Below are 11,719 nucleotides of genomic sequence, written 5' to 3' on the forward strand. Positions count from 1 at the left end.
CTTAACCTGAAGTTTAAGCCACGCCCTCCAGGGTGATGAATGGGGTGAAGCACGGCAGTGGCCCTGGTGCCCCAGGGCTTGTAGCCTGTGGTCCCATTTCACATCCCTAGTCCTGGTCACCAGCCCCCAAGCTTATGCCATCAGTCACCACACCGCTAGTCAAATCCCCTCCAGTGTCATTGGAATTAAATCCCAGGGAAGAGGCCTTTCAGATGCAATGCCTCCACCAGACCATTGCTGTCCAGTAGGAATACGATGTGAGCCATATGTGTAACTGTAAATTTAGAAAAGAACACCTGACATTAATTTTAATAACACATATCTAATCCAATATATGTAAAATAGGATACTTTCAACACGGGATCAACGTAAACATTTCTGATGAGGGATTTTACATCCCGTTTTTCGTACCAAGTCTTTGATCACTGGTGTGTATTTTGCACTTAGAGCGCATCTCAGTTTGGACCGGCTACATTGCCGGGGCTCAATCACCGTGTATGTGTGTCGGTCAACGCGACTCTACAATCAAGCTGTGAGATCACCGGTTGTCCGAAGGGTTTGTTAATTCCATCAATATGAGCATCTGCCTTGATGGCCTTTACGTAAGCCACGCCTTGGGCCAGCTGCTGGTGGAGAACACACCAGCCTTGCCCTTTGGGTTTTATTCCCGTGGGAGTCTGGGATCTGTCATCAGGAATGGTTGGTCCACCTGTTTAATGGCCCCCACGTCGGAACTTGTCCACAGGGGCAGAGAGGCACTTGGGCCCTTTGGACATCGACACCGTTGGATGAGCTGGAGGTAAAGCCAGGCGGCGGCAGCTCTTAAGGAATCGAAATGGATTTCCAGGCTGTGGGAAACGAGTGGAACTCTGACATTCGGTGCAGATCCAGATAGAACTCTAGCAGTTGGTATAGTCCGTGCATCCGAGGGGCTAGGGAATGCCGCGCCAGTCATCTGGGCTGACCTCACATGGGCTCCAGCGTGAGGGGCCGACCCTCTGTCTCTCGGCAGGCACTTTTGTCACAGCATTCTTTCCAGGAGCTGGCACCGCCACCCACTTCCAGCCACCTCAGGAGATAGCTGGAATACCAGCCGCCCCCAGGCGTCCTTTGTCAGCGAAAAGCGCCCTGGAAATGGGTGGCCGGATAAAAAGTTCTCTGTGTGCTGTAGGCTGGGACAATGTCTGCCACAGCCCACACTTTCATTATGGGGATGTTTGTCTATATGCTCAATGCTCCGGAGAGAAATGCAGGCTTTCTGCAAAATGTATGGCTTAGTGGGCTTGCACACTGCCTGCTTTTCTTGGAAAGGCTACTATTCAGAGTCTGACCCCCCACTCCCTGCGTCTCGTTCCTGCCAAGCCCAAGCAGGCGCACGGCGAGCTTTGAGATCCTGGAATGAGAGGTGTGTAGGACCGTATGCAATCTGTCAATATTGCATACGCTGGACAAGATATATTTTGTTCGTAATGAATTTTGTTTTATTTTATTATTTTTAAAAATATTTTTCTTTACTTTTATTTTCTCTTATTTGTATTTTAGTTAGTTAACATACAGTGCAATATTGGCTTCAGGAGTAGAATTCAGTGATTCATCACTTACATACGACACTCAGGGCTCATCCCAAGTGCCCTCCTTAATGCCCATCCCATATCTAGCCCATCCCCCACCCACCTCCCTCCATCAACCCTCAGTTTGTTCTCTATCACTGAGTCTCCTGTGGTTTGTTTCCCTTTCTTCTCTTCCCCCCTTCTCATATCCTCACCTGTTGTATTTCTTAAATCCCACATGTGAGTGAAATCATGCAGTATTTGTCTTTCTCAGATGGACTTAACTTCATCTACTGTAATACACTCTCACTCCACCCACGTCGTTGCAGATGGCAATATTTCACTTTTTTGATGTCTGAGTAATATTCCACTGTGTATGTATACCACATCTTCCTTATACTGGATAAAATATTATTAAGGTTGTTTCCACCTGTTTCTTTTAACTTTTTATTTATTTTTTATTTTATTTTTTTAAAATATTTTTATTTATTTCTAGGAGAGAGAGAGACAGCGTGAGCAGGGGAGGGTCAGAGAGAGAGGGAGTCACAGACTGAAACAGGCTCCAGGCTCTGAGCTGGCAGTCAGCACAGAGCCCGACGTGGGGCTCGAACCCACGAACCGCGAGATCATGACCTAAGCGAAAGTCGGACGCTTAACCGACTAAGCCACCCAGGCGCCCCTCTTTTAACTTTTTAAACGTGGCTACTTGGAAGTCTGAAGCTACGTCTGAGGCTTGCATTACATTTCTCCAGTTTGCGCTGGATGGTAGGAAGCCCTGTACTGAGAGTCATGGTGTCCGAGTTCCGGTATCATCTACGGGCACCAACAAACCGGTGGAGGACCGAGACAGTCTCTTCTCTGGGACTCAGTGTCCTCATCTGCAAAACGGGAGCGTTGGACTAGATCATATCCAAGCTACCTATAACTTGCAGCTTCTCTGCTACCTAGATAACAGGAGAAAGCCAGAAAGAAGAGAGGCTTGGCACAGCCGGCCTCCATTCCTGCAGAAAGGCAGGGCTCTGGCCGTTTTGATAAATGGTTCCAGAGCAGAATATCGGTGAATGGACGGAGCACAGTGAGCGCCCTTTTATTTATTCATTGGACGCCTCTGGCTCAAATCTCTGAGGACTGTTCCCTCTCTGGAAACCTGAGCTCCTGAGTTTCATCACGTAGCTACCCGGGAGGTGCCATGGGCCCCACGAAATACCACTTGCAGCCAGCTCGCAAGTGCAGGGCCCTGCTTCTCGGCAATCAAGTTCAGGGCAAAGGAGCAAAGGCATTAACTGTCTCTTCCAGGAACACTTCCGTACAAACCTCTTAGGAGCTGCAGGGAGTGTCTGCTCTGGGCTCTTGCATTGTTTATGCACGCAAACGCTGAAATAAATATTTAAGACCCACGAATGAATAGAAGAGCCACAGTTACTCACGGGGCTCTCCTCTGCACCCAAGGAGCCTGCATCTGGTCTGCCCGTCGTTTCCCTTTCCCTCATCTGATCCCCTTTCCACCAGCTGGTCGGCATCCCTTCCCTGCCTGTCACTTGCTTTGCGAAACTTGAGCGGTTCTTCTCTCCTTGGGAACCAAGCCCAGCCGGGCATTCCAGTGCGCCCTTGATCTTGCCCCCATTCCCCTGCCCTGTCTCCCCAGAGCTCTCCTAGGTGACTCCGCTCTCCTCTGATCAGTCCCTGGCTCTCTGGCTGCTCCGTGGTGCACTCTCTTTGTGTTCTTGGCTTACATGATGCGGGATTCCTCTGCAATAATTAATAAAGCAACGGCTACCCTTTCCTGCGGGCTTACTGTGGGTTTACTCTATGCACCTCCTTTATCGTACATCATCCTCTCCATGACCATATCTGGTGGGGACTGTCACCCGAGAGATGGGCAGACCATGGGGTGTCTGAACCCAGCCAGTCCATCCTGGAACCCACACAAATAACCCCTAGGCTGACTTCCTTCCTTGCCGGCATCCATTTCTCTCTCCTTTGCAATCTGGTAGCACATCTGCTTTTCTCTATGATAGCACCTCTGTGAGTCTGCACAGGTGGCCCTAACAAAGTACCACAGAGTCGGGGGCTTGAAGAACAGAAATTCATCGTCTCCCAGTTCTGGAGGCTGGGCCATCCCAGAAAGGGCTGGTTTTTCTGAGGCTCTCTCCTTGCCTTGTAGATGGCTGTCTTCTCCCTGTGTCTTCCCACATTCTTAGCTGCTGGGGGATTGGGATGTCAACATGTGAATTTTGTGGGACACAATTCAATCCCTAGCAGCAAAGACCACAGTCACATCATGCCACAGTGACTTAGGTGAGTGCCCGTTGCTCCACCAGGTTAATAGAGACCATGTCCGATGCAGCCATGTGTCCTTCTCAGTGCTAAACCCTGCTCACCACTCTTAAGGGGATGCTCCTACTTCTGGGCAAGTTCAGACCTTAAAGCCAAGGTAACCAAGTGGTCATCATGTGTATGAGGAAGATGGGCGCCATCTTTTTGCTCACCCAAATGCTTCCTTTGTGTCATGAAACAGAGAAGCACAGTTGTCAGGAAGCCTGAGGAGGTGGGGGTGGGGGGCTTTGGTGAGGTCTAGGGTCAGGGGCGGAGCTCCAGGTGAGAGGGACAGAATGTGTCATGTCTCAGGAGCCCAGGGGGCACGATGCTCGGGTTATGCTCGTATGTAAATGCAGGGCAGAAGGTGGGGGCTGAAGACTGACACCTGAAGTCACCACGTCTGACTGGCTTTGGAATTCTACAGACATTGGCCCAAGGAGCTGGGTTTTCTTGGCTCCTTCTTGCACGTGAAGTCCAATTCCAGGGTTAAGATGAGGGGCTGGGCAGCATCCTGGCTATGCTTGACCTGATCCCTCCCTCAGGTTCATGGTGTGGAATTTCCAGGAAGGGGCATCTTAAGTTCTCATTGTGGCTTTTTTTTTTTTTTTTTAAGTAAGAAGGAGACAGCAGATCCTGTTGATGTGCCCCCGGGTTTCCCTAACTTGGTAGATGTAACCACACAGATGCCCAGACCGGAAACATGACCACCACCCAGACACTTCCCTCAACCTCACCCCCCGAGTGACTCCATCTCCAAGTCCCAGCGATTCCGCCTCCTGATGACGGCGGGAGTCCCCCCCCACCCCGGCACTACCACATGTGAGCCACCTGCTGGGCTCTGGGCTCCCTGCCACTGCATAGACCCCCTCCTGTGTCCTCTGCTCCCGACCCCAATTTCTTTTGTCCTCAGCCATCAGACTCATCTTTCCCAAATGTGAGTCACTCCCCAGCTTGGAGCTTTCGGGTGGCTCTGGGTTGTGCTTTGGGTTACGTCTCATCCTGGGTAAACCCTCCGCCCCTCTGTCCTCTACCCAGCTGTGGGCCACATGGGACGCTGTGAGAGCTCTGTGCTCAGCTCAACCCCTCCCTGCTTCCTTTGAATGCTTGAACCTAACTCGTCATTCACATCAGATGCCACCTTTCACGGAAACCGTCCTTGATGCCTCCTCCAGGATCCCAGGTGGCTCTTCATCACGCCTGGCATAACATTCACCCCAAGGAAGGAACCCAGGTGCCTTGCTGCATCTTCCACAAATTTTAAGCTCGCTCGGGACAGAGCAACATCTACTCACTGTCTTTGTACCTCCAGGGACCTAACCCAGGGTTTGCACGGAGAAGGGACTTATTCATTGGCGGAAAGTTTGCGTCTCCCTGTGTGTGACCACAGGCACCCTCTTTCTGCTTGAACAGAGGCCCAAACTCCTAAGACCTCATTAAAGTTAGGGTGTTTAGTTCCGGTTGTTGGAAATAAGGCTCAAAGTCTCCAAGAACTCCAACAGCACAGGTAGGAAGGAAGAAATAACCCGCCAACCTGGGTTGGCTCCTCTTTATCTCTCTCCGGGATGCCTGGCCCATCAGAACCTTGTGTGGGATGGAAGTGTGGGGGAAGGAGGGAACCCGGAACAGGCTGGAGACTGGCACCTCCTCTGTTGTTCAGAAATAGCTCCTGTACCAAGAGTGTTATCAGTCAGAGTAGGATCCGGGGCACCAGGTGCTTTTTATTGTGTGTCTGCTGTAAACCTGGGGCATCTTCTGTTTTCCCTCTGGGAGATGAGAACATGCAGACTGAAGGCTGCATTTGCTTCGTGAACTTTCTGTCTCTGTCTCCCGGCAGGGACGTTCAGACCCATTGGGAAACCCATGACGTGCCAGAGGACACAACCCAGTTGATGTCATAGCTTCCTATCAGCAAGCGATGAAAGAAGACTGGCCTCCCCAGGGCTTCAGCTAGCATGACCGCCCAGAATAAGATGGTAGAGGAAGCCTTGGGGTCCCTCGGGCACAGGGACAGCTCAGGGTTCCCCAGGACAAAGGGACCGCTCACACGTAAAGGATTTCCACCTCCCGAAGTCAACAAAGGCAACTCAGGTCACTGGTTAAAAACCATTTCTGTGCCTGCCTAGAGAGGCACATTCTACAGTGGCATCTATAGTGACCAGAGGTCTGTGACGTAGCTGGAGAGACTTTCAGGGCAGAAGGAACCTAGTGACAAAGAGTAAATAATCCCTCTAGACTTCGGGTGAAAGAAGGCAGTTTGTGTACCTGTTCGTGAAACTCCATCAACGTCACAGGAGAGGGCTTGGAAAAGAAAAGCAAATGGGGGCGCCTGAGTGGCTCAGTCAGTTAAGCATCCGACTTCAGCTCAGGTCATGATCTCAAAGTTCGTGGGTTCAAGCCCCATGTTGGGCTCTGTGCTGACAGCTCGGAGCCTGGAGCCTGCTTCTGATTCTGTGTCTCTCTCTCTCTCTGCCCCTCCCCAACTCATGCTCTGTCTCTCTCTGTCTCTCAAAAATGAATAAACATAAAAAAATTAAAGAGAAAAAGAAAAACGAATGACTATAAAGGGTAAAGAAAATGAGGGAAGAGCCAGCCATAGCTCCACGTTGGATGATAGTATAGGGACAGACAGTGAGTGATTTAGCAACTGTAGGAAGCTCATCACTAACCCTGAGCCAGGAAAGATGAGAGGCAGTCCAGCTTCTACCACAGAACCCTCCAGTGGCTCAGGAAGGCTCAGTGGAGGTCAGAGTAGCCTTTGAAACACTGTCGAAGAAGAAGTTAGAGACTCCCTCCTGCCCCACCCCACCCTCACAGTTTTCCGTCTCCACTTTGCACAGCCCCAGAACTACCTGGCCCACATGCTGATGGAAAACCAGACAATTTTTTGCCTCCTGGAGATGGTTAAACAGAAGGTCTCTGGACTGGGGGACGCCGGGCACAGTGAACCAATATGCAAATGGCCATTTTGGAAAGCGTCCTAAGGGCAGTGAGCTGGCTCCTTCAGGAGGTGGTGACCCTGAATTGCTGAGGACGATGGCAGCTTTAGATGGGAAGGGTGACTCATAATAAAGCACAGAGGCAGGGAAGGGTCGGTTGTTAAGAAGAAGGGCTTGGCTGGAGTTACTGCGGGCTGGTAACAGAGTGGACAGGACGGAGAAAGGAGGTGGCATGAGCTCTGAGGCACGTGGTGATTGATGCACAAGGCGGGGGGCTCACCTTCAGGAGGAGGGGGTCGGAACCTAGAACGTGAAATGATGGAAACCGGGATCTCAGGAAGACTTTTCTGCAACTGAATGTCTAGCTTGAGGTCCGGAGAAGCCAGTATAGGGAGTCCAGGAAAAAGCCTTTGATGGTAACCAAGGGTTAGGAAGGTGCAGGGGGGGAAGACAGGGGTGGGATGGAAGTGGGAAAAAAAAAGCACAAACTCTTCCCTTGGCCAAGACAAATGCTTCTCTTCCTTTGCTCCTCTACGACTCTGTTGCTCATCATCAAGACAAACATTTTTGGCAGGTGAGAACACTGGATTTATGAGAACAAAGTCCCAGTTTCCAAGCCAGAAATATGAGAGGAAAAAATATATTCTTTTAAGAGATTTCTTGATCTGTTATCAATCTTTGGCCGCCCACAGGGCACTGTATGTAATGTTTCCGTAGAGATACCATTCAGGGGGGCGGTGAAATCATGCCCACTAGTCATCACTCCTGGAGCCCCTGACTCCCCAGGGCCTCTCCACCCACTTTTTCCCACCTTTCCTGTAGGGCCCAAATCTCTCCTTCCTCATGTTCACCCTGAGCACGAGGCACCTTGCAGATAGGAAATGTCCCGTGAAGTCAGTTGATTTTAATAATTATGACTAGCCCTCAGTGGGTTGACGCAACAATCTTTGACTTACAAGGGAAGAGGGACTCAGAGCGGCCTGACGTCACAGATCTGGTTCCAAGAGCACAGTGGGTGGGCAAAGAATGTTCTTGACTAATGTTTTTGGTCATCCTTCTCTTCAAATTCCAACACATGCTCAGTCTTGTAGCAAAGATGCTTCTTTTGCCTGGAGTTTAAAGGGTGAAACCAAATGTCCTACCTTCTGATAATATTGGACGTCTCCTGTGTTCGGGTGTGTTGTTTGAGCTAAACATAATCTGTCATTTTTTTTCTTCTACTCACTTTGTGTGTGTGTGTGTGTGTGTGCATGCGTGCAAAATATACACAACATAAAATTTACCATTTTAGTCATTTTTTTTCTTAATGTTTATTTATTTTTGAGAGAGAGAGAGACAGGATGTGAGTTGGGGAGGGGCAGAGAGAGAGGGAGACAGAGAATCCGAAGCAGGCTCCAGGCTCTGAGCTGTGAGCACAGAGTCCGACACGGGGTTCGAACCCACGAACCACGATATCATGACCCAAGCTGAAGTTGGATGCTCAACCAGCTGAGCCACCCGGGCGCCCCTAGTCATTTTTTTAAGTGTACAATTCAGTGGCATTAACTGGGTCCACAATGTTAGCCACCTACTCCTTCTAGGACACTACGCATGATCTGTCACCTGCGTTCTTCATGCAAAGCCTGTTTTCTCCTGCTCTTCTCATCCTTCTTGCAGTCTTGGAGTTGAAGCCTTAGGTGGAGCCTTAGGGATTGTGTTGTTCTAACCCCCAACCAGATACAGCCCTCTCTGCAGCCTCCTGATACTTCTTCTCGAGCCTGCCCTAGACTGCTCAGAGAGCTAGACCATTTCCCTCGTGGGATACACTTATGCCACGAAGCCCCACTGGCCTCTCTATACTGTTGCCCACCAGCTCCTGCTCAGCCTGCTTAAGCACATTCCAGAAGGTTCTTATCTGTGCTGCAGGAGAGTTCGTCAAATATCTGAAAGGTCATGCAGTCACACAAACCCAGATCTCTGTAGCCAGACAGATCTGAGTTCAAAGCAAAAATCTATTGATGTGCCCCAGGGCAATCAGTTCTTTGAGCCTCAGTTTCCTCATCTGTAAAGTGGGGATCCTACCCTCATGTGGCTGCGAGGCTAAGGAATCCTGTGTAAGAAACATCCAACATCCGCGGAACTCAAGAGGCTCTGGAAATCATTTCTGTTTAGAGACAGAAGAGACTTCCCTGACAGCACGTCACGGGCACCCCTCCTCACTTTACTTCATGTGACAAGGTTTCTATGTATCTGTAACTGGTCTCCTCCACTGCCACGAGATGTACATTCGGTTAAGAGTCTGTTGCCTCCATCTGCATTTCAAAACCAAGTTGGCACGTAAGCCTAATGAAATGATCCAGAGAGTTGGCAAATTGGAGGCAGTCATCATTCACCCATCCAGTGTTTATAACACTATTTGCACAGAAGAAGTAGAGGCTTTGGGCATTGTTTACATAGCAGTCTGTGATTATTTATGTAACAGCTTATGATGATGTAAGAGCTTACGAGCCTGAGATAGAATCCAGACAGACATGTCTGTGGAGGAGGGATGTGTTGGACCCTGGTGAGTGTATTTTCACAAGAGGCTGAGGGTATCCTGGGAGGGGACCCATCCTAAGGCATGGGGAGCCATGTTTGATAAAGCTCTTTGCACTCATGGTGAGGAAAGGGTGATTCTGGGTGGGTGTCACTCAGACCCACCCCCAGGACGATATGTAGACATATGTCTGGGTCCAAGAAAAGAGAGGATCTGAAAGTAAAACTGGAGCTGTGTTACTACTAAGAATGCTCATAGGCAGTGGGTTAGAATGACGAGGTTGGCCAAGAGCCAGGGAACTGTGGCTTATTGTGGTGAACGTTACCCCCATCTCTACTCGCTGATAGTGAGGACGGGAGAAATTGAAATGAATTCAACACGGAATACTTCCTAATGGGTGGCCAGCATTCAGCAGAAGATAAAATAATATCATAAGTGGCCATTAAAGGGTGAGTAGTACTATGTGCTAGGAAGGAGGGTCAGATAAACTACTGCAGATATTCAGGGAGTGGAAAGACGGCTTGCAGACAAAGCATGGGTGGGAATGGGTGGGGGCAAAGTTTGGGCAGCCAAGGTGGCCCTGAACAATGGAATTGCTGACACTGATATCTGTCCTCCCATATCAGCGCTCTCTACTTTCAACAATAACTCCCAATTTTTTTTTTAATGTTTTTTATTTATTTCTAGGAGAGAGAAAGAGAGAGAGAGACAGCGTGAGCAGGGGAGGGTCAGAGAGAGAGGGAGTCACAGACTCTGAAACAGGCTCCAGGCTCTGAGCTGGCAGTCAGCACAGAGCCCGACGCGGGGCTCGAACCCACGAACCGCGAGATGATGACCTAAGCGAAAGTCGGATGCTTAACCGACTAAGCCACCCAGGCGCCCCAATAACTCCCAATTTTTAATTGAGAAAAAGGCCACTCACAAGTAAAGACATTTCCCGGATGCCTCTGCGGCTAGATGTGGCCACATGATTGAGTTCAAAGAGATGTTAGTGAAGTGTTAGGTGGTAGTTTCCAGGAATAGTCCCTGGAAGACAGCTGCTATGCATACTTGACCTTCTCTTTCTTTGTCCCTTCCTGCACCCTGATTCTTGGGATATGGACATAATGAACAGAGATCTTGGTTCTACCTCGGGCCATTTGGATGATGGAGCAATGAACAGGAAGGAGTCTGGGTCTCCAAACTTCTATATGAAGAGAAATAAAATCTGACCTTGTTTACGCCTGTTAATTTTGGAGTCTGTTATTCTTTTAAAAAATTTTTTTGATGTTTTTATTCATTTGTGAGAGACAGAGAGAGACAGGGTATGAGCAGGGGAGGGGCAGAGAGAGAGGGAGACACAGAATCCGAAGCAGGCTCCAGGCTCTGAGCTGTCAGCACAGAGCCCGACGTGGGGTTCGAACACACGAACCTTGAGATCATGACCTGAGCAGAAGTGGGACGCTTAACCAACTGAGCCACCCAGGCGTCCCTGGCATCTGTTGTTCTCAGCAACAATCCTAACCGATACAGATGGGCAGGACTTAAATACATGGAACTGGGGTTCAGGGAAAGACTATTCTAGGCAGACTGATGGCAAGAAGCCAATATGAGGGTGTGCATGGAAAATGGAAAGAGCCATAAGGGCCTGCTGGGCAGTTAAAGCCAGTGAAGGGGAAGAAGAAGAGGTATGATCAGAAGAAAATCACTGGGTCCGGGTAATGCAAGGCTTCAAACAACGGATGAAGGAGTCTGGACTTCATTCTTTGTGCAATGGGGAGCCGCTGAATATTTTTGGGTGAGGAGGTGTCCTGATAGGAACAGAGCTGGAAGAAAATGAATCAGAGGGAAGGCAGTGAAGCCAGCTTCAGGGCTATTGTAATATCTGGGCAGGAGAAACAGTGGGGGCAGAGGGAACGGAGAGGAGAGCTAAAATCCTCAGATACTGTTTTCCTGCCGAATGTTCTCCAGAAAATTCTCTCGGAGAGGAGTTTTATTTGGGAAGGGAGACTAAGAAAGCGTATGGAAGCTAGAGCACAGGAAGAAGAGGTGAAGGGGATGTCACATGGGAGAAGGTGGGGCACAGAAGGGGGCATTGGTGGCATCCGAAGACCAATTACCTACTGTATGAACAATAGGACGCTATTGTCAGATGCCTTATGTATGATCAACGTTTGTATTGGGCGCCCCAGAGGCATAGACACTTACTCACTACTTCAAAAAGTTTGAGACAGCACTAACCACAACCACTGACAGTTCATTAGGGGAGGGAAGTTATCTGCTGCTTGTCAAGAAGTAGCAGAGTAAGGAGATACGATTGGCTCCTCCGGGCAGAGCCTGTGGGGTCACCTTTGTAAGAGGATGAGAACAGGGGTCATCTCGCCCCGGGGAAATTGATGTTCACCCAACTCTCAAGAGTC

The 11,719-nt window shown here is 49.6% G+C and overlaps 1 long non-coding RNA gene across 1 annotated transcript; it reads left to right on the plus strand.

Annotated features, from left to right (window-relative positions):
• The first annotated feature begins 9,299 nt into the window (after positions 1-9,299).
• LOC144217238 (uncharacterized) lies at positions 9,300-10,507 on the plus strand. Its single transcript, XR_013330852.1, has 3 exons — positions 9,300-9,347; positions 9,668-9,769; positions 10,435-10,507. It is a non-coding gene; the product is annotated as an uncharacterized LOC144217238 (long non-coding RNA).
• Positions 10,508-11,719: the final 1,212 nt, after the last annotated feature.

The sequence above is a fragment of the Crocuta crocuta genome, unplaced genomic scaffold, assembly GCF_008692635.1.
Source record: "Crocuta crocuta isolate KB4526 unplaced genomic scaffold, BGI_CrCroc_1.0 scaffold139, whole genome shotgun sequence".
Classification (NCBI taxonomy): Eukaryota; Metazoa; Chordata; class Mammalia; order Carnivora; family Hyaenidae; genus Crocuta; species Crocuta crocuta.